The 23,057-nt window shown below is 33.1% G+C and overlaps 3 long non-coding RNA genes across 5 annotated transcripts in view; 2 read left to right on the top strand and 1 right to left on the bottom strand.

The window, feature by feature from the left end:
* The window catches only part of LOC127715825 (uncharacterized), a 49,625-nt gene extending 28,641 nt beyond the window's left edge, over positions 1 to 20,984 (bottom strand). Inside the window, exons 1-4 of one of the 2 annotated variants that reach the window (XR_007988651.1) lie at positions 20,813 to 20,984; positions 12,537 to 18,303; positions 6,030 to 6,288; positions 858 to 924 (exon numbers count right to left, since the gene is read on the bottom strand). This is a non-coding gene — a long non-coding RNA (uncharacterized LOC127715825). Of the gene's footprint in view, positions 1 to 857; positions 925 to 6,029; positions 6,289 to 12,536; positions 18,315 to 20,812 lie in introns of both variants that reach the window. The other variant, XR_007988650.1, reaches the window with a different exon arrangement.
* The window catches only part of LOC127715824 (uncharacterized), a 51,407-nt gene extending 28,556 nt beyond the window's left edge, over positions 1 to 22,851 (top strand). Inside the window, exons 4-7 of one of the 2 annotated variants that reach the window (XR_007988649.1) lie at positions 1,017 to 1,317; positions 12,671 to 18,138; positions 20,648 to 20,788; positions 22,782 to 22,851. This is a non-coding gene — a long non-coding RNA (uncharacterized LOC127715824). Of the gene's footprint in view, positions 1 to 1,016; positions 1,318 to 12,670; positions 18,139 to 20,647; positions 20,807 to 22,781 lie in introns of those variants that run through there. The other variant, XR_007988648.1, reaches the window with a different exon arrangement.
* On the top strand, positions 6,513 to 9,769 carry LOC127715826 (uncharacterized). Its single transcript, XR_007988652.1, has 2 exons — positions 6,513 to 7,095; positions 9,170 to 9,769. It is a non-coding gene; the product is annotated as an uncharacterized LOC127715826 (long non-coding RNA).
* Positions 22,852 to 23,057: the final 206 nt, after the last annotated feature.

Genomic DNA, 23,057 nt, shown 5'->3' with positions numbered 1-23,057 from the left:
TCTACGACTTCCGGTTCTCGAAATAGAATTTTTCAAAAATTGTGTATAATTTTGAAAGGGAAATAACTCCTTATAAGGGTTAATAACAAACTAATTGTTCATGTTTATTAACATTGCCATTTGTTCTTGTTGATGCTGCCACTTTCAATTTGATTCTATGTCTAATACTTTTTAAGAAAAATGCAAATAAAAGAAATTGCTTCAAGGGGATATAACTCTCAAATGGGATGATGAAATATTTTGCCGCCTCATATGGTAATATATCATGATGAGATTTATCTATTGTACAAATAAGGACATGATATCTTTAAAAACAACGAAGGGGAGCCATGTTGAAAAAAACCAATAAAAGGGAGATAACTTCTAAAGGGGATGATGAAATCCTTAACAGGGTCATCTGGTAAAACTTCATGATGAGGTCTACCGATGGTCCATATTTGGTCTTGATAACTCCAATAGAAACAAGGGGAGGGCATGTCAAAAAAATGTTGGAAGAAAAAAAAGAAAAAAAAAAAAAAAAAAAAGAAAAAAAAAAAAAACTAGTATCTCAATTGTTTGTAAAACAATTGAAAGGTCTTTCCTGTTAAAGTGATGTTTTCGTAATGTACTTTGTACGACCTTTCATTTGATATACGACAAGCATACCTTCTGAAACTTTTCGCATTTTACACCTAATGACCCCATCCGCCTTAATTTTCGAGATCGGATGTATGATATATGTAATGTAGACTTGATGATCTTTCATCTGATATGCGACAACGCCATGTTCTAGAAAGTTTGATTTCAGCACTTAATAACCCCATCCAACTCATTTTTTGAGGACAGGAATCTGATATTTTAAATGTACACGTTGCGACCTTTCATTTGATATACAACAACCTTACCTTAAAAGAAAATTTTATTTTTTGCACTCAATGACCCCACCTAACTCATTTTTTGGGGACGTCAATTTGATATTTGAAATGTACGCTTCATGGACTTTCATTTGATATGCGACAACCTAACCATCTGAGAAGTTTGAATTTTTTGCACTAAATGACCCTACCCTTCCCACTGGAATGAAAAAGGGGTTTAGAATTTTCATTTTTGAGTAGAGCTTATTAAGACCTTCAATTTGATATATCAAATGACCCCATTTGGCAAAGTGCCAAAAATGATGCAATATCAATTGTATAAATAGAACTTATGAAACTCACAAAGTGAATGCAAAACATGAAAATTTCAAATTGATTTTTTGGGTTTTTTTTTCGTTGAATGTTTTTGGTAATAAGTCAAACATATCACCATGTTAAACTCTTCACTTTCTGAAAATTTCAGGTGGTTACTTGTTGTTAATTCAGAAATACATGCCTCCGCTCGCAAAATTTCAAACTGCATTATCTCTAAAACGACAATAGATATCTCAAATCTGTTAAATGATAAATAATCTGCAGTTGATGGGCAACATTGTATAAAAATTTGACACAATTCCAAAGTTCATCAAGGTCACAAGAAATCATCAAATATATGATGCAATACCAAACTTGAGAACCGGAAGTCGTAGAGACATAAGACTACCACCATTCAACTCAATACTACTTGACCTTTCAAATATCACGAGGTCAAGGTCATAGTACACTTTGAAGGTCAAGGTAAAATTTCATCATGACCTGACATTGACCTCAAATTGATCATTTTTTCAATTTATAGTAGGTTGATATCTGTTACCTTCAAAAAGATATACACACAGTACTGTTCTTTTAAGAATTATCTCGTCGTAACTTGTGAACAGACGGTCGGACAGTTTTGAGCTTAATGAATAAAATGTAGAGCTCGTCGAGAGGAACATTTTATACACAGTATGTATGCAGGAAACTCTTATCGTTTTCTTAATATGTAAGCTTGAAATTGCAGTGTAAATTTTTTTTGCACTCAGTGACCTTTGACCTTGGGCGGAAGTTAAAGGTCACATGAAATAAAGATAATTGGTGAAGGTTCCAAGTCTCTACGACTTCCGGTTCTCGAAATACAATTTTTATAAAATTGAGTAAAATTTTTCAAGGGAAATAACTCCGTATAAGGGTTAATAAGGGTTAATAACTACGACTTCCGGTTCTCGAAATACAATTTTTATAAAATTGAGTAAAATTTTTCAAGGGAAATAACTCCGTATAAGGGTTAATAACATACTAATTGTTTATGTTTATTAACATTGCCATTTGTTCTTGTAGATACTGCAATTTTCAATTCGATTCTATCTCTTATACTTTTTAAGAAAAATGCAAATAAAAGAAATTGCTTCAAGGGGATGCAACTCTCAAAGGAGTTGATGAAATCCTAAGCAGCCTCATATGTTAATACATCATGATGAGATCTACCTTTAGTACAAATAAAATCATGATATCTTTAAAAACAACGAGGGAGGGCCATGTCGAAAAAATCCAATAAAAGGGAGATAACTTCTACAGGGGATGATGAAATCTTTAACAGGGTCATGTGGTAATACTTCATGATGAGGTCTATCGATGGTCCATATTTGGTCTTGATAACTTCAACAGAAACGGGGGGAGGGCATTCCCAAAAAAATGTTGGAAGAAAAAAAAGAAAAAAAAAAAAAAAAAAAAAAAAGAAAAAGAAAAAAAAAAAAAAAAAGAAAAAAAAAAAACATTAGAAAAACAATAAGGTCTTTCCTAACGGAGTGGAAAGACCTTAACAATAAGGTCTTTCCTAACGGAGTGGAAAGACCTTAAACATTAGAAAAACAATAAGGTCTTTCCTAACGGAGTGGAAAGACCTTAAACATTAGAAACACAATAAGGTCTTTCCTAACGGAGTGAAAAGACCTTAAAAACATTAGAAAAACTATAAGGTCTTTCCTAACGGAGTGGAAAGACCTTAAAAAAAAAAAAAGAAAAAAAAAAACATTAGAAAAACAATAAGGTCTTTCCTAACGGAGTGGAAAGACCTTAAAAAGAAAAAGAAAAAACATTAGAAAAACAATAAGGTCTTTCCTAACGGAGTGGAAAGACCTTAAATATAAATCAATTGTAAACGATATTTCCCCTTTGAAACATGATTGATTGCACTGTTTGTTTGTTTGTTTGTTTGTTTGTTTGTGTTGCTGTTTGTGTTTGTTTGTTTGTTTCCTTGTTTGTTTCTTTGTTTATTTGATTTGTTCAATGGATGTCTTAACTTCTACCAGTCAATTGTTCACATTACAAGGAGAAAAAAAAACCACGAGTAAAACACACACATCAGATTTACCGTCCAGTGAGAGATATTTCTTTATTTATTAGGATACAGTTACAGAAAGAAACAGGTTTGAGTACCCCCCCCCCCCCCCCCCCCCTCCTAAATTAAAAGAGGGGCGGTACCCAAGTTTACATTTTCATACAAGTGTCCGTATCCTTGATTTGGTTAAGTTTCTATATTTAGATTGGAAAGTTTTTATTCTATTTCAGGTCCCGCGCGCATCTCTCGAGCGGATAGTGACGTCACGAGGCTTGTTGATATTAGCGAAAACTTAGCAAATTTCTTTCTTTTTAGGTGGAGATGTTGGACAGACAACATGTATATCGACGGAATAACACATAACGTATTTCTTTTGTTACTGTAGATAATTGATGTTTTGATCGGAGTTCACGAGCAGTGCATGCTTTTGATTTATTTTATCCTGTGTACTTTTAAAACACGTTTATCGATTATTTTCATACAATGTACATATTTCAGCAGCAGTTTGTAACACAGATTTGTATTTCTATCTATGAGCAGACATTTTATTGTAGGATTTCACTGATATTTACGGAACTCGAAAGCGATTGCTACGGCATTGACATTTGTTTTCTCTACGAAAATTCTTGGGAGGTAGCTGCACAACGTTGTTATAATTAGATGGAATACATGTATACCCTGCTGGCTGCAAAGTTAGAGGTCAATTGGACATGTAGTTTCAGCGAAGTACCGCACATAAGAATTTGGTCCGTGTTTTCCGAGAAAAATTGTCATAACAATAATATACGACAACCTTATCTTAGAAGACAATTAATTTTTTCCACTCAATGACCTGACCCCACCCAACCCATTTTTGGGGGACGTAAATTTGATATTTTAAAAAATACGCTTTATGGACTTTCATTTGATATTCGACAACCTAACCATGTAAGAAGTTCTATTTTTGCACTAAATGACCCAACCCTTCTAATGGGATGAAAAAGGGGGGTTGAAATTTTCATTTTTGAGTAGAGGTCATTTAGACGTTCAATTTGATATACAAAATGACCCCGTTTGACAAAGTACCAAAAATGATGCAATATCAATTGTATAAATAGAACTTATGAAACTTACAAAGTCAATGTAAAACATGAAAATTTCAAATAGATTTTTTTTTTTTCGTTTTTCATTGAATGTGTTTAATAATTAGTCAAACATATAACCATGTTAAACTCTTCAATTTCTGAAAATTTCAGGTGGTAAGCTGTTGTTGATTCAGAAATACCTGCCTCCGCTCGCAAAATTTCAAACTTGATTATCTCTAAAACGACAACAGATATCTCAAATCTGCTAAGTGAAAAATGATCTGCATTTAAAGTACAACATTGTAGAAAAAAAATTGGAACAATTTCAAAGTTCATAAAGGTCACAAGGAATAATCAAATATATGATGCAATACCAAACTTGAGAACCGTAAGTCGTAGAGACATGGGACTACCACCATTGAACTAAGGACCACTTGACCTTTCAAATGTCATAAGGTAAAGGTCATAGTACACTTTGAAGGTCAAGGTAAAATTTCATCATGACCGGACATTGACCTCAAATTGAAGGTCTTGAATTACTGATCATCTTTGCAGTTTATAGTAGTTTGATATCTGTTGCCTTTTAAAAGATATACATATGTTACTATAGTTTTAAGAATTATGTTAATGTAACTTTTGAACAGACGGTCGGACATTTTTGAGCTAAAAGTATAAAATGTAGAGCTCGTCGAGAGGAACATTTTATACACAGTATGTATGCAGCAAACTCTTATCGTTTTCTTAATATGCAAGCTTGAAATTGCAGCGTAATTTTTTTTTGCACTCGGTGTCCTTTGACCTTAGGTGCAAATTGAAGGTCACATAAACTTAAGATTATTGGTGTAGGTCCCAAGTCTCTACGACTTCCGGTTCTCGAAATACAATTTTTTAAAAATTGTGTATATTTTTTCAATAGAAATAACTTTTTATAAGGGTCAATAACAAAATTATTTTATATTTTCATTAACATTGTCATCTGTTCTTGTACATGTTGCCGTTTTCAAATCGATTCTATCCCTAATACTTTTTGAGAAAAATGCAAAAGAAAGAAATTTCTTCAAGGGGATATAACTCGCATAGAAGATGATGAAATCCTATGCAGCCTCATATGGTAGTACATCATGATGAGATCTACCTATTGTCCAAATAAGGTCATGATATCTTTACAAACAACGAGTGGGGGCCATGTCGAAAAAATCCAATAAAAGGGAGATAACTTTTACAGGGGATGATGAAATCCTTAACAGGGTCATCTGGTAATACTTCATGATGAGGTCTATCGATGGCCCATATTTGGTCTTGATAACTTTAACACAAACGGGGGGAGGGCATTCCCAAAAAAATGTTGGAAGAAAAAAAAGAAAAAACTAGTATCTCAATTGTTTGTAAAACAATTGAAAGGTCTTTCCTGCAAAAGTGATGTTTTTGTAATGTACTCTTTAAGACCTTTCATTTGATATACGACAAGCATACCTTCTAAAAATTTTCACTTTTTACACTTAATGACCCCATCCGCCTACATTTTTGATATCGGAAGTATGATATATGTAATCTAGACGACTTGATTATCTTTCATTTGATATGCAACAACGCCATGTTCTAGAAAGTTTGATTTCTGCACTTAATAACCCCATCCAACTTATTTTTGGAGGACAGGAATCTGATATTTGAAATGTACACGTTACGAGCTTTCATTTGAAATACAACAACCTTACCTTAAAAGAAAATTATATTTTTTGCACTCAATGACCCCACCCAACCAATTTTTTGGGGACGTCAATGTGATATTTGAAATGTACGCTTTATGGACTTTCATTTGATATGCGACAACCTAACCATCTGAGAAGTTTGAATTTTTTGCACTAAATGACCCCACCCTTCCCCCTGGGATGAAAAGGGGGTTTTACATTTTCATTTTTGAGTAGAGCTCGTTAAGACCGTCAATTTGATATATCAAATGACCCCATTTGGCAAAGTGCCAAAAATGATGCAATATCAATTATATAAATAGAACCTATGAAACTTACAAAGTCAATGCAAAACATGAAAATTTCAAATTGATTTTTTGGTTTTTTTTTTCATTGAATGTTTTTGGTATTATGTCAAACACATAACCATGTTAAACTCTTCAATTTCTTATAATTTCAGGTGGTTACCTGTTGTTGATTCAGAAATACATGCCTCCGCTCGCAAAATTTCAAAGTGCATTATCTCTTAAACGACAACAGGTATCTCAAATTTGTTTAAAGAAAAATGATCTACAGTAAAAGGACAACATTTTAGAAAAAAATTGGACAATTCCAAAGTTCATCAAGGTCACAATGAATTATCAAATATATGATGCAATATCAAACTTGAGAACCGGAAGTCGTAGAGACATGGGACTACCACCATTCAACTCAAGACCACTTGACCTTTCAAATGTCACAAGGTCAAGGTCATAGTACACTCTGAAGGTCAAGGTTAAATTTCATCATGACCGGACATTGACCTCAAATTGAAGGCCTTGAATTACTGATCATCTTTGCAGTATATAGTAGGTTGATATCTGTTACCTTTCAAAAGATATACATATGTTACTATAGTTTTAAGAATTATGTTAATGTAACTTTTGAACAGACGGTCGGACATTTTTGAGCTTAATGTATAAAATGTAGAGCTCGTCGAGAGAAACATTTTATGCACAGTGTGTATACAGCAAACTCTTATCGTTTTCTTAATATGCAAGCTTGAAATTGCAGCGTAAATTTTTTTTGCACTCTGTGACCTTTGACCTTGGGTGCAAATTGAAGGTCACATGAACTTAAGATTATTGGTGTAGGTCCCAAGTCTCTACGACTTACGGTTCTCGAAATACAATTTTTCAAAAATTGTGTATATTTTTTTAGGAGAATTAACTCCTTATAAGGGTCAATAACAAAATTATTTTATATGTTCATTAACATTGCCATCTGTTCCTGTATATGTTGCCGTTTTCAAATCGATTCTATCCCTAATACTTTTTGAGAAAAATGCAAAGGAAAGAAATCGCTTTAAGGGGATATAACTCGCATAGGGGATGATGAAATCCTATGCAGCCTCATATGGTAGTACATCATGATGAGTACAACCTATTGTCAAAATAAGGTCATGATATCTTTAAAAACAACGAAGGGGGGCCATGTTGAAAAAATCTAATAAAAGGGGGATAACTTCTACAGGGGATGATGAAATCCTTAACAGGGTCATGTGGTAATACTTCATGATGATGTCTATCGATGGTCCATATTTGGTCTTGATAACTTTAACAGAAACTGGGGGAGGGCATTCCCAAAAAAATGTTGGAAGAAAAAAAAGAAAAAAAAAAAAAAAAAAAAAAAGAAAAAGAAAAAGAAAAAAAAAAAAGAAAAAAAAAAAACATTAGAAAAACAATAAGGTCTTTCCTAACGGAGTGGAAAGACCTTAACTAGTATGTCAATTGTTTGTAAAACAATTGAAAGGTCTTTCCTGTAAAAGTGATGTTTTTGTAATGTACTCTTTAAGACCTTTCATTTGATATACGACAAGCATACCTTCTGAAAATTTTCCCTTTTTACACTTAATGACCCCATCCGCCTACATTTTTGATATCGGAAGTACGATATTTGTAATTTAGACTTGATTATCTTTCATTTGATATGCGACAACGCCATGTTCTAGAAAGTTTGATTTTTGCACTTAATAACCCCATCCAACTCATTTTTTGAGGACAGGAATCTGATATTTGAAATGTACACGTTACGACCTTTCATTTGAAATACAACAACCTTACCTTAAAAGAAAATTATATTTTTTGCACTCAATGATCCCACCCAACCCATTTTTTGGGGACGTCAATTTGATATTTGAAATGTACGCTTTATTGACTTTCATTTGATATGCGACAACCTAACCATCTGAGAAGTTTGAATTTTTTGCACTAAATGACCCCACCCTTCCCCCTGGGATGAAAAGGGGGTTTAACATTTTCATTTTTGAGTACAGCTCGTTAAGACCTTCAATTTGATATATCAAATGACCCCATTTGGCAAAGTGCCAAAAATGATGCAATATCAATTATATAAATAGAACTTATGAAACTTACAAAGTAAATGCAAAACATGAAAATTTCAAATTGATTTTTTGTTTTTTTTTTCATTGAATGTTTTTGGTATTTTGTCAAAATTATAACAATGTTGAATTCTTTTATTTCTGAAAATTTCAGGTGGTAAACTGTTGTTGATTCAGAAGTACATGCCTCCGCTCGCAAAATTTTAAACTGCATTATCTCTTAAACGACAACAGATATCTCAAATTTGTTAAATGATAAATGATCTGCAGGTAAAGGGCAACATTGCAGAAAAAATTTGGACAATTCGAAAGTTCATCAAGGTCACAAGGAATCATCAAATATATGATGCAATACCAAACTTGAGAACCGGAAGTCGTAGAGACATAAGACTACCACCATTCAACTCAGGACTACTTGACCTTTCAAATGTCACGAGGTCACGGTCATAGTACACTTTGAAGGTCAAGGTAAAATTTCATCATGACCTGACATTGACCTCAAATTGAAGGTTTTAAAATACTGATCATTTTTGCAATTTATAGTAGGTTGATATCTGTTACCTTTAAAAAGATATACACACAGTACTGTACTTTTAAGAATTATCTCGTCGTAACTTGTGAACAGACAGTCGGACAGTTTTGAGCTTAATGAATAAAATGTAGAGCTCGTCGAGAGGAATATTTTATACACAGTATGTATGCAGCAAACTCTTATCGTTTTCTTAATATGTAAGCTTGAAATTGCAGTGTAAATTTTTTTTGCACTCGGTAACCTTTGACCTTGGATGGAAGTTAAAGGTCACATGCAATAAAGATTATTGGTGAAGGTCCCAAGTCTCTACGACTTCCGGTTCTCGAAATACAATTTTTATAAAATTGAGTAAAATTTTTCAAGGGAAATAACTCCGTATAAGGGTTGATAACATACTAATTGTTTATGTTTATTAACATTGCCATTTGTTCTTGTAGATGCTGCAATTTTCAATTCGATTCTATCTTTTATACTTTTTAAGAAAAATGCAAATAAAAGAAATTGCTTCAAGGGGATGCAACTCTCAAAGGAGTTGATGAAATCCTACGCAGCCTCATATGGTAATACATCATGATGAGATCTACCTTTAGTACATATAAAATCATGATATCTTTAAAAACAACGAGGGGGGACCATGTTGAAAAAACCCAGTAAAAGGGAGATAACTTCCAAAGGAGATGATGAAATCCTAAACAGGGTCATCTGGTAATACTTCATGATGAGGTCTATCGGTGGTTCAAATTTGGTCTTGATAACTTTAATAGAAACGAGGGTAGGGCATGTCAAAAAAATGTTGGAAGAAAAAAAAGAAAAAAAAAAAAAAGAAAAAGAAAAGAAAAAAAAACATTAGAAAAACAATAAGGTCTTTCCTAACGGAGTGGAAAGACCTTAAAAACTAGTATCACAATTGTTTGTAAAACAATTGAAAGGTCTTTCCTGTTAAAGTGATGTTTTTGTAATGTACTTTGTACGACCTTTCATTTGATATACGACAAGCATACCTTCTGAAACTTTTCGCATTTTACACTTAATGACCCCATCCGCCTTAATTTTCGAGATCGGAAGTATGATATATGTAATGTAGACTTGATGATATTTCATTTGATATGCGACAACGCCATGTTCTAGAAAGTTTGATTTTAGCACTTAATAACCCCATCCAACTCATTTTTTGAGGACAGGAATCTGATATTTGAAATGTCCACGTTACGACCTTTCATTTGATATACAACAACCTTACCTTAAAAGAAAATTTTATTTTTTGCACTCAATGACCCCATCCAACTCATTTTTTGAGGACAGGAATCTGATATTTGAAATGTCCACGTTACGACCTTTCATTTGATATACAACAACCTTACCTTAAAAGAAAATTTTATTTTTTGCACTCAATGACCCCACCCAACTCATTTTTTGGGGACGTCAATTTGATATTTGAAATGTACGCTTAATGGACTTTCATTTGATATGCGACAACCTAACCATCTGAGAAGTTTGAAGTTTTTGCACTAAATGACCCTACCCTTCCCACTGGAATGAAAAAGGGGTTTAGAATTTTCATTTTTGAGTAGAGCTTATTAAGACCTTCAATTTGATATATCAAATGAATCCATTTGGCAAAGTGCCAAAAATGATGCAATATCAATTGTATAAATAGAACTTATGAAACTCACAAAGTCAATGCAAAACATGAAAATTTCAAATTGATTTTTTGGGGTTTTTTTTCGTTGAATGTTTTTGGTATTTGGTCAAACATATAACCATGTTAAACTCTTCACTTTCTGAAAATTTCAGGTGGTTACCTGTTGTTAAGTCAGAAATACATGCCTCCGCTCGCAAAATTTTAAACTGCATTATCTCTAAAACGACAATAGATATCTCAAATCTGTTAAATGATAAATGATCTGCAGTTGAAGGGCAACATTGTATAAAAATTTGGGACAATTCCAAAGTTCATCAAGGTCACAAGGAATCATCAAATATATGGTGCAATACCAAACTTGAGAACCGGAAGTCGTAGAGACATAAGACTACCACCATTCAACTCAGGACCACTTGACCTTTCAAATATCACAAGGCCAAGGTCATAGTACACTTTGAAGGTCAAGGTAAAATTTCATCATGACCTGACATTGACCTCAAACTGAAGGTCTTAAAATACTGATCATTTTTGCAGTTTATAGTAGGTTGATATCTGTTACCTTTTAAAAGATATGCACAAAAAACTATACTTTAAAGAATTTTCTCGTCGTAACTTTTGAACAGACGGTCGGACATTTTTGAGCTTAATGTATAAAATGTAGAGCTCGTCGGGAGGAACATTTTATACACAGTATGTATGCAGCAAACACTTATCGTTTTCTTAATATGCAAGCTTGAAATTGCAGCGTATTTTTTTTTTGCACTCAGTGACCTTTGACTTTGGGTGCAAGTTAAAGGTCACAGGAATTAAAGATTATTGGCGAAGGTCCCAAGTCTCTACGACTTCCGGTTCTCGAAGTAGAATTTTTCCAAAAATGTAGATAATTTTTCAAGAGAAATAACTCCTTATATGGGTTAATAACACAATAATTGTTTATGTCTATTAACATTGCCATCTGTTCTTGTACATGCTGCCATTTTCAAATTGATTCTATCTGTAATACTTTTTAAGAAAAATGCAAATAAAAGAAATTGCTTCAAGGGGATATAACTCTCAAAGGGGATGATGAAATTCTACGCAGCCTCATATGGTAATACATCATGATGAGATCTACCTATTGTCCACATAAAGTCATGATATCTTTAAAAACAACGACGGGGGGCCATGTCGAAAAAAAACAATAAAAGGGAGATAACTTCTCAAGGGGATGATGAAATCCTCAACAGGGTCATCTAGGTAATACTTCATGATGAGGTCTATCAATGGTCCATATTTGGTCTTGATAATTTCAACAGAAACGGCGGGAGGGCATGTCAAAAAAAATGTTGGAAGAAAAAAAAGAAAAAAAAAAAAAAAAGAAAAAACATTAGAAAAACTAGTATCTCAATTGTTTGTAAAACAATTGAAAGGTCTTTCCTGCAAAAGTGATGTTTTTGTAATGTACTCTTTAAGAGCTTTCATTTGATATACGACAAGCATACTTTCTGAAAATTTTCACTTTTTACACTTAATGACCCCATCCGCCTACATTTTTGATATCGGAAGTATGATATATGTAATCTAGACTTGATTATCTTTCATTTGATATGCGACAACGCCATGTTCTAGAAAGTTTGATTTTTGCACTTAATAACCCCATCCAACTAATGTTTTGAGGACGGGAATCTGATATTTGAAATGTACACGGTAAGACCTTTCATTTGATATACAACAACCTTATCTTAAAAGAAAATTTATTTTTTTTGCACTCAATGACCCCAACCAACCCATTTTTTGGGGACGTCAATTTGATATTTGAAATGTACGCTTTATGGACTTTCATTTGATATGCGACAACCTAACCATCTGAGAAGTTTTAATTTTTTGCACTAAATGACCCCACCCTTCCCCCTGGGATGAAAAGGGGGTTTTACATTTTCATTTTTTAGTAGAGCTCGTTAAGACCTTCAATTTGATATATCAAATGACCCCATTTGGCAAAGTGCCATAAATGATGCAATATCAATTGTATAAATAGAACTTATGAAACTTACAAAGTCAATGCAAAACATGAAAATTTCAAATTGATTTTTTGGTTTTTTTTTTCATTGAATGTTTTTGGTATTTGGTCAAACATATAACCATGTTAAACTCTTCAATTTCTTATAATTTCAGGTGGTTACCTGTTGTTGATTCAGAAATACATGCCTCCGCTCGCAAAATTTCAAAGTGCATTATCTCTTAAACGACAACAGGTATCTCAAATTTGTTAAAAGAAAAATGATCTACAGTAAAAGGACAACATTTTAGAAAAAAAATTGGACATTTCCAAAGTTCATCAAGGTCACAATGAATTATCAAATATATGATGCAATATCAAACTTGAGAACCGTAAGTCGTAGAGACATGGGACTACCACCATTCAACTCAAGACCACTTGACCTTTCAAATGTCACAAGGTCAAGGTCATAGTACACTCTGAAGGTCAAGGTTAAATTTCATCATGACCTGACATTGACCTCAAATTGAAGGCCTTGAATTACTGATCATCTTTGCAGTTTATAGTAGGTTGATATCTGTTACCTTTTAAAAGATATACATATGTTACTATAGTTTTAAGAATTATGTTAATGTAACTTTTGAACAGACAGTCGGACATTTTTGAGCTTAATGTATAAAATGTAGAGCTCGTCGAGAGGAACATTTTATACACAGTATGTATGCAGCAAACTCTTATGGTTTTCTTAATATGCAAGCTTGAAATTGCAGCGTAAAGTTTTTTTGCACTCTGTGACCTTTGACCTTAGATGCAAATTGAAGGTCACATGAACTTAAGATTATTGGTGTAGGTCCCAAGTCTCTACGACTTAGGGTTCTCGAAATACAATTTTTCAAAAATTGTGTATATTTTTTTAAGAGAAATAACTCCTTATAAGGGTCAATAACAAAATTATTTTATATGTTCATTAACATTGCCATCAGTTCCTGTATATGTTGCCGTTTTCAAATCGATTCTATCTCTAATACTTTTTGAGAAAAATGCAAAGGAAAGAAATCGCTTCAAGGGGATATAACTCGCATAGGGGATGATGAAATCCTATGCAGTCACATATGGTAGTACATCATGATGAGATCAACCTATTGTCAAAATAAGGTCATGATATCTTCAAAAACAACGAAGGGGGGCCATGTTGAAAAAATCCAATAAAAGGGGGATAACTTCTACAGGGGATGATGAAATCCTTAACAGGGTCATGTGGTAATACTTCATGATGATGTCTATCGATGGTCCATATTTGGTCTTGATAACTTGAACAGAAACGGGGGGAGGGCATTCCCAAAAAAATGTTGGAAGAAAAAAAAGAAAAAAAAAAAAAAAAAAAAAAAGAAAAAGAAAAAAAAAAAAAAAAAGAAAAAAAAAAAAAAAACATTAGAAAAACAATAAGGTCTTTCCTAACGGAGTGGAAAGACCTTAACAATAAGGTCTTTCCTAACGGAGTGGAAAGACCTTAACTAGTATCTCAATTGTTTGTAAAACAATTGAAAGGTCTTTCTGTAAAAGTGATGTTTTCGTAATGTACTTTCTACAACCTTTCGATTGATATACGACAAGCATACCTTCTCAAACTTTTCGCTTATTACACTTAATGACCCCATCCGCCTATATTTTCGAAATTGGAAGTATGATATATGTAATGTAGACTTGATTATCTTTCATTTGATATGCGACAGCAACATGTTCTAGAAAGTTTGATTTTTGCACTAAATAACCCCATCCAACTCATTTTTGGAGGACATGAATTTGATATTTGAAATGTACACGGTCAGACCTTTCATTTGATATACAACAGCCTTATCTTAAAAGAACATTTATTTTTTGCACTCAATGACCCCACCCAACCCATTTTTTGGGGACGTCAATTTGATATTTGAAATGTACGCTTTATGGACTTTCATTTGATATGCGACAACCTAACCATCTGAGAAGTTTGTTTTGTTTGCACTAAATGACCCCACCCTTCCCACTGGGATGAAAAAGGGGTTTGAAATTTTCATTTTTGAGTACAGCTCATTTAGGCGTTCAATTTGATATACATAATGACTGCATTTGGCAAAGTGCCAAAAATGATGCAACATCAATTATATAAATATAACTTATGAAACTTACAAAGTCAATGTAAAAGATGAAAATTTCAAATTGACTTTTTTTTTTAAAGTTTTTCATTGAAAGTTTTTGGTAATTTGTCAACCATATAGCCATGTTAAACTCAAATGTTCTAGGAAGTTTGATTTTTGCACTAAATAACCCCACCCAACTCTTTTTTTGAGGACAGGAATCTGATATTTGAAATGTACACGTTACGAGCTTTCATTTGAAATACAACAACCTTACCTTAAAAGAAAATTATATTTTTTGCACTCAATGACCCCACCCAACCCATTTTTTGGGGACGTCAATTTGATATTTGAAATGTACGCTTTATGGACTTTCATTTGATATGCGACAACCTAACCATCTGAGAAGTTTTAATTTTTTGCACTAAACGACCCCACCCTTCCCCCTGGGATGAAAAGGGGGTTTTACATTTTCATTTTTGAGTAGAGCTCGTTAAGACCTTCAATTTGATTTATCAAATGAGCCCATTTGGCAAAGTGCCAAAAATGATGCAATATCAATTGTATAAATAGAAATTATGAAACTTACAAAGTCAATGCAAAACATAAAAATTTCAAATTGATTTTTTGGTTTTTTTTTTTCATTGAATGTTTTTGGTATTATGTCAAACATATAACCATGTTAAACTCTTCAATTTCTGAAAATTTCAGGTGGTAAACTGTTGTTGATTCAGAAATTCATGCCTCCGCTCGCAAAATTTCAAAGTGCATTATCTCTTAAACGACAACAGGTATCTCAAATTTGTTAAAAGAAAAATGATCTACAGTAAAAGGACAACATTTAAGAAAAAAAATTGGACAATTCCAAAGTTCATCAAGGTCACAATGAATTATCAAATATATAATGCAATATCAAACTTGAGAACCGGAAGTCGTAGAGACATAAGACTACCACCATTCAACTCAAGATCACTTGACCTTTCAAATGTCACAAGGTCAAGGTCATAGTACACTCTGAAGGTCAAGGTTAAATTTCATCATGACCTGACATTGACCTCAAATTGAAGGCCTTGAATTACTGATCATCTTTGCAGTTTATAGTAGGTTGATATCTGTTACCTTTTAAAAGATATACATATGTTACTATAGTTTTAAGAATTATGTTAATGTAACTTTTGAACAGACAGTCGGACATTTTTGAGCTTAATGTATAAAATGTAGAGCTCGTCGAGAGGAACATTTTATACACAGTATGTATGCAGCAAACTCTTATGGTTTTCTTAATATGCAAGCTTGAAATTGCAGCGTAAAGTTTTTTTGCACTCTGTGACCTTTGACCTTAGATGCAAATTGAAGGTCACATGAACTTAAGATTATTGGTGTAGGTCCCAAGTCTCTACGACTTAGGGTTCTCGAAATACAATTTTTCAAAAATTGTGTATATTTTTTTAAGAGAAATAACTCCTTATAAGGGTCAATAACAAAATTATTTTATATGTTCATTAACATTGCCATCAGTTCCTGTATATGTTGCCGTTTTCAAATCGATTCTATCTCTAATACTTTTTGAGAAAAATGCAAAGGAAAGAAATCGCTTCAAGGGGATATAACTCGCATAGGGGATGATGAAATCCTATGCAGTCACATATGGTAGTACATCATGATGAGATCAACCTATTGTCAAAATAAGGTCATGATATCTTCAAAAACAACGAAGGGGGGCCATGTTGAAAAAATCCAATAAAAGGGGGATAACTTCTACAGGGGATGATGAAATCCTTAACAGGGTCATGTGGTAATACTTCATGATGATGTCTATCGATGGTCCATATTTGGTCTTGATAACTTGAACAGAAACGGGGGGAGGGCATTCCCAAAAAAATGTTGGAAGAAAAAAAAGAAAAAAAAAAAAAAAAAAAAAAAGAAAAAGAAAAAAAAAAAAAAAAAGAAAAAAAAAAAACATTAGAAAAACAATAAGGTCTTTCCTAACGGAGTGGAAAGACCTTAACAATAAGGTCTTTCCTAACGGAGTGGAAAGACCTTAACTAGTATCTCAATTGTTTGTAAAACAATTGAAAGGTCTTTCTGTAAAAGTGATGTTTTCGTAATGTACTTTCTACAACCTTTCGATTGATATACGACAAGCATACCTTCTCAAACTTTTCGCTTATTACACTTAATGACCCCATCCGCCTATATTTTCGAAATTGGAAGTATGATATATGTAATGTAGACTTGATTATCTTTCATTTGATATGCGACAGCAACATGTTCTAGAAAGTTTGATTTTTGCACTAAATAACCCCATCCAACTCATTTTTGGAGGACATGAATTTGATATTTGAAATGTACACGGTCAGACCTTTCATTTGATATACAACAGCCTTATCTTAAAAGAACATTTATTTTTTGCACTCAATGACCCCACCCAACCCATTTTTTGGGGACGTCAATTTGATATTTGAAATGTACGCTTTATGGACTTTCATTTGATATGCGACAACCTAACCATCTGAGAAGTTTGTTTTTTTTGCACTAAATGACCCCACCCTTCCCACTGGGATGAAAAAGGGGTTTGAAATTTTCATTTTTGAGTACAGCTCATTTAGGCGTTCAATTTGATATACATAATGACTGCATTTGGCAAAGTGCCAAAAATGATGCAACATCAATTATATAAATATAACTTATGAAACTTACAAAGTCAATGTAAAAGATGAAAATTTCAAATTGACTTTTTTTTTTTAAGTTTTTCATTGAAAGTTTTTGGTAATTTGTCAACCATATAGCCATGTTAAACTCAAATGTTCTAGGAAGTTTGATTTTTGCACTAAATAACCCCACCCAACTCTTTTTTTGAGGACAGGAATCTGATATTTGAAATGTACACGTTACGAGCTTTCATTTGAAATACAACAACCTTACCTTAAAAGAAAATTATATTTTTTGCACTCAATGACCCCACCCAACCCATTTTTTGGGGACGTCAATTTGATATTTGAAATGTACGCTTTATGGACTTTCATTTGATATGCGACAACCTAACCATCTGAGAAGTTTTAATTTTTTGCACTAAACGACCCCACCCTTCCCCCTGGGATGAAAAGGGGGTTTTACATTTTCATTTTTGAGTAGAGCTCGTTAAGACCTTCAATTTGATATATCAAATGAGCCCATTTGGCAAAGTGCCAAAAATGATGCAATATCAATTGTATAAATAGAAATTATGAAACTTACAAAGTCAATGCAAAACATAAAAATTTCAAATTGATTTTTTGGTTTTTTTTTTTCATTGAATGTTTTTGGTATTATGTCAAACATATAACCATGTTAAACTCTTCAATTTCTGAAAATTTCAGGTGGTAAACTGTTGTTGATTCAGAAATTCATGCCTCCGCTCGCAAAATTTCAAAGTGCATTATCTCTTAAACGACAACAGGTATCTCAAATTTGTTAAAAGAAAAATGATCTACAGTAAAAGGACAACATTTAAGAAAAAAAATTGGACAATTCCAAAGTTCATCAAGGTCACAATGAATTATCAAATATATAATGCAATATCAAACTTGAGAACCGGAAGTCGTAGAGACATAAGACTACCACCATTCAACTCAAGATCACTTGACCTTTCAAATGTCACAAGGTCAAGGTCATAGTACACTCTGAAGGTCAAGGTTAAATTTCATCATGACCTGACATTGACCTCAAATTGAAGGCCTTGAATTACTGATCATCTTTGCAGTATATAGTAGGTTGATATCTGTTACCTTTCAAAAGATATACATATGTTACTATAGTTTTAAGAATTATGTTAATGTAACTTTTGAACAGACGGTCGGACATTTTTGAGCTTAATGTATAAAATGTAGAGCTCGTCGAGAGAAACATTTTATGCACAGTGTGTATGCAGCAAACTCTTATCGTTTTCTTAATATGCAAGCTTGAAATTGCAGCGTAAATTTTTTTTGCACTCTGTGACCTTTGACTTTGGGTGTAAATTGAAGGTCACATGAACTTAAGATTGTTGGTGTAGGTCCCAAGTCTCTACGACTTACGGTTCGCGAAATACAATTTTTCAAAAATTGTATATATTTTTTCAAGAGAATTAACTCCTTATAAGGGTCAATAACAAAATTATTTTATACGTTTATTAACATTGCCATCTGTTCCTGTATATGTTGCCGTATTCAAATCGATTCTATCCCTAACATTAGAAAAACAATAAGGTCTTTCCTAACGGAGTGGAAAGACCTTAATTAGAAAAACAATAAGGTCTTTCCTAACGGAGTGGAAAGACCTTAACAATAAGGTCTTTCCTAACGGAGTGGAAAGACCTTAAAAAAAACATTAGAAAAACAATAAGGTCTTTCCTAACGGAGTGGAAAGACCTTAAAAAGAAAAAGAAAAAAAAACATTAGAAAAACAATAAGGTCTTTCCTAACGGAGTGGAAAGACCTTAAATATAAATCAATTGTAAACGATATTTCTCCTTTGAAACATGATTGATTGAACTGTTTGTGTGTTTGTTTGTTTGTTTGTTTGTTTGTTTTTGTTTGATTCCTTGTTTGTTTCTTTGTTTATTTGATTTGTTCAATGGATGTCTTAACTTCTACCAGTCAATTGTTCACATTACAAGGAGAAAAAAAACCACGAGTAAAACACACACAACAGATTTACCGTCCAGTGAGAGGTATTTCTTTATTTATTAGGATATAGTTACAGAAAGAAACAGGTTTGAGTACCCCCCCCCCCCCCCCCCTAAATTAAAAGAGGGGCGGTACCCAAGTTTACATTTTCATACAGGTGTACATATCCTTGATTTGGTTAAGTTTCTATATTTAGATTGGAAAGTTTTTATTCTATTTCAGGTCCCGCGCGCATCTCTCGAGCGGATTGTGACGTCACGAGGCTTGTTGATATTAGCGAAAACTTAGCAAATTTCTTTCTTTTTAGGTGGAGATGTTGTACAGACAACATGTATATCGACGGAATAACACATAACGTATTTCTTTTGTTACTGTAGGTAATTGATGTTTTGATCGGAGTTCACGAGCAGTGCAGGCTTTTGATTTATTTTATCCTGTGTACTTTTAAAACACGTTTATCGATTATTTTCATACAATGTACATATTTCAGCAGCAGTTTGTAACACAGATTTGTATTTCAATCTATGAGCAGACATTTTATTGTAGGATTTCACTGATATTTACGGAACTCGAAAGCGATTGCTACGGCATTGACATTTGTTTTCTCTACGAAAATTCTTCGGAGGTAGCTGCACAACGTTGTTATAATTAGATGGAATACATGTATACCCTGCTGGCTGCAAAGTTAGAGGTCAATTGGACATGTCGTTTCAGCGAAGTACCGCACATAAGAATTAGGTCCGTGTTTTCCGAGAATAATTGTCATAACAATAATATACGACAACCTTAACTTAGAAGACAATTTATTTGTTGCACTCAATGACCCCACCCAACCCATTTTTGGGGGACGTAAATTTGATATTTTAAAAAATACGCTTTATGGACTTTCATTTGATATTCGACAACCTAACCATGTAAGAAGTTCTATTTTTGCACTAAATGACCCAACCCTTCTAATGGGATGAAAAAGGGGGGTTGAAATTTTCATTTTTGAGTAGAGGTCATTTAGACGTTCAATTTGATATACAAAATGACCCCGTTTGACAAAGTACCAAAAATGATGCAATATCAATTGTATAAATAGAACTTATGAAACTTACAAAGTCAATGTTAAACATGAAAATTTCAAATTGATTTTTTTTCTGGTTTTTCATTGAATGTGTTTGGTAATTAGTCAAACATATAACCATGTTAAACTCTTCAATTTCTGAAAATTTCAGGTGGTAAGCTGTTGTTGATTCAGAAAAACATGCCTCCGCTCGCAAAATTTCAAACTTGATTATCTCTAAAACGACAACAGATATCTCAAATCTGCTAAGTGAAAAATGATCTGCATTTAAAGTACAACATTGTAGAAAAAAAAATTGGGACAATTTCAAAGTTCATAAAGGTCACAATGAATAATCAAATATATGATGCAATACCAAACTTGAGAACCGTAAGTCGTAGAGACATGGGACTACCACCATTCAACTGGGGACCACTTGACCTTTCAAATGTCACAAGGTCAAGGTCATAGTACACTTTGAAGGTCAAGGTAAAATTTCATCATGACCGGACATTGACCTCAAATTGAAGGTCTTGAATTACTGATCATCTTTGCAGTTTATAGTAGGTTGATATCTGTTACCTTTTAAAAGATATACATATGTTACTATAGTTTTAAGAATTATGTTAATGTAACTTTTGAACAGACGGTCTGACATTTTTGAGCTTAAAGTATAAAATGTAGAGCTCGTCGAGAGGAACATTTTATACACAGTATGTATGCAGCAAACTCTTATCGTTTTCTTAATATGCAAGCTTGAAAATGCAGCGTAATTTTTTTTTGCACTCGGTGTCCTTTGACATTGGGTGCAAATTGAAGGTCACATAAACTTAAGATTATTGGTGTAAGTCTTAAGTCTCTACGACTTCCGGTTCTCGAAATACAATTTTTCAAAAATTGTGTATATTTTTTCAAGAGAAATAACTCCTTATAAGGGTCAATAACAAAATTATTTTATATGTTCATTAACATTGCCATTTCTTCTTGTACATGTTGCTGTTCTCAAATCGATTCTATCCCTAATACTTTTTGAGAAAGATGCAAAAGAAAGAAATTGCGTCAAGGGGATATAACTCGCATAGGGGATGATGAAATCCTATGTAGCCTGCTATGGTAGTACATCATGATGAGATCTACCTATTGTTCAAATAAGGTCATGATATCTTTAAAAACAACGAGTTGGGGCCATGTCGAAAAAATCCAATAAAAGGGAGATAACTTCTACAGGGGATGACAAAATCCTTAACAGGGTCATCTGGTAATACTTCATGATGAGGTCTATCGATGGTCCATATTTGGCAATGATAATTTCAACAGAAACGGGGGGAGGGCATTCCCAAAAAAATGTTGGAAGAAAAAAAAGAAAAAAAAGAAAAAGAAAAAAAAACACTAGTATCTCAATTGTTTGTAAAACAATTGAAAGGTCTTTCCTGTAAAAGTAATGTTTTCGTAATGTACTTTTTACGACCTTTCATTTGATATACGACAAGCATACCTTTTAAAACTTTTCGCTTTTTACACTTAATGACCCCATCCGCCTTAATTTTCGAGATCGGAAGTATGATATATGTAATGTAGACTTGATGATCTTTCATTTGATATGCGACAACGCCATCTTCTAGAAAGTTTGATTTTTGCACTAAATAACCTCATCCAACTAGTTTTTCTAGAGCAGGAATTTGAGATTTGAAATGTATACGTTCTGACCTTTCATTTGATATACAACAACCTTATCTTAAAAGAAAATCTATGTTTTGCACTCAATGACCCCACCCAACCCATTTTTGGGGACGTCAATTTGATATTTGAAATGTACGCTTTATGGACTTTCATTTGATATGCGACAACCTAACCATCTGAGAAGTTTGAATTGTTTGCACTTAATGACCCCACCCTTCCCACTGGGATGGAAAAGGGGTTTGAAATTTTCATTTTTGAGTAGAGCTCATTTAGACATTCAATTTGATATACATAATGACTGCATTTGGCAAAGAGCCAAAAATGATGCAATATCAATTATATAAATAGAACTTATGAAACTTACAAAGTCAAAGTAAAAGATGAAAATTTCAAATTGATTTTTTTTTTTTATTTTTCTATTGAAAGTTTTTGGTAATTAGTCAAACATATGACCATGTTAAACTCTTCAATTTCTGAAAATTTCAGGTGGAAAGCTGTTGTTGATTCAGAAATACATGCCTCCGCTCGCAAAACTTGAGACTGCATTATCTCTAAAACGACAATAGATATCTCAGATCTGTTAAAAGATAAATGATTTGCTGTTAAAGATCAACGTTGCATAAAAAAATTTAGGACAATTCCAAAGTTCATCAAGGTCACAATGAATCATCAAATATATGATGCAATACCAAACTTCAGAACCGGAAATCGTAGAGACATGGGACTACCACCATTCAACTCAGGACCACTTGACCTTTCAAATATCACAAGGTCAAGGTCATATTACACTTTGAAGGTCAGGGTAAAATTTCATCATGACCTGACATTGACCTCAAATTGAAGGTCTGGAAATACTGATCAATTTTTCCAATTTATAGTAGGTTGATATATGTTACCTTTAAAAAGATATACACACAATACTATACTTTTAAGAATTATCTCGTTGCAACTTTTGAACAGACGGCCGGACATAATTGAGCTTAACATATAAAATGTAGAGCTCGTCGAGAGGATCATTTTATACACTGTATGTATGCAGCAAACTAGTATCGTTTTCTTAATATGTAAGATT

The sequence above is a fragment of the Mytilus californianus genome, unplaced genomic scaffold, assembly GCF_021869535.1.
Source record: "Mytilus californianus isolate M0D057914Y unplaced genomic scaffold, xbMytCali1.0.p SCAF_9, whole genome shotgun sequence".
In the NCBI taxonomy this organism is placed as follows: domain Eukaryota; kingdom Metazoa; phylum Mollusca; class Bivalvia; order Mytilida; family Mytilidae; genus Mytilus; species Mytilus californianus.
This window is presented reverse-complemented; position numbering and strand designations above follow the sequence as displayed.